We start from the raw sequence: 751 nt of genomic DNA on the forward strand, positions 1-751 counted from the left end.
CTGGTATGATCGCATCCGACATGTTACCCCGGTCTTCGTCCCTTATCCTTGCCCCTCCCAGCTCCACTACAAAGACGATTGCACATTGCTTTGGCCGCTCCCTCTCAACTACGGAGACGAGTTTAACGCGGTTTCCACCCCTCCCTCTCAACCGCACCAGTGCACGCTTGCCGCGCCACAACGCCGACGCTGGACCCGTGAATCGTGAGCACCCAGCTATGACTTACCGCACTCGTGCAAAATAATAAAACACGGTAAATATATTACTTACACGTGCGTTTTGTTTTGCAAGCGGCGCGAAAAAAATTAAAAAGGGAATGCAACACGAGGACTTCCCAGGAGGTCACCCATCCTAGTACTACTCTCGCCCAAGCACGCTTAACTTCGGAGTTCTAATGGGATCCGGTGCTTTAGTGCTGGTATGTTCGCATCCGACATATTACCCCGGTCTTCGTCCCTTATCCTTGCCCCTCCCAGCTCCACTACAAAGACGATTGCACATTGCTTTGGCCGCTCCCTCTCAACTACGGAGACGAGTTTAACGCGGTTTCCACCCCTCCCTCTCAACCGCACCAGTGCACGCTTGCCGCGCCACAACGCCGACGCTGGACCCGTGAATCGTGAGCACCCAGCTATGACTTACCGCACTCGTGCAAAATAATAAAACACGGTAAATATATTACTTACACGTGCGTTATGTTTTGCAAGCGGCGCGAAAAAAATTAAAAAGGGAATGCAACACGAGGACTTC

The 751-nt window shown here is 51.9% G+C and overlaps 1 non-coding gene across 1 annotated transcript; it reads right to left on the reverse strand.

Moving 5' to 3' along the window:
- Nucleotides 1–314: 314 nt before the first annotated feature.
- LOC123179565 (5S ribosomal RNA) lies at nt 315–433 on the reverse strand. Its single transcript, XR_006490461.1, has one exon. It is a non-coding gene; the product is annotated as a 5S ribosomal RNA (ribosomal RNA).
- Nucleotides 434–751: the final 318 nt, after the last annotated feature.

This window comes from Triticum aestivum, unplaced genomic scaffold (assembly GCF_018294505.1).
Source record: "Triticum aestivum cultivar Chinese Spring unplaced genomic scaffold, IWGSC CS RefSeq v2.1 scaffold146918, whole genome shotgun sequence".
NCBI classification, from domain to species: domain Eukaryota; kingdom Viridiplantae; phylum Streptophyta; class Magnoliopsida; order Poales; family Poaceae; genus Triticum; species Triticum aestivum.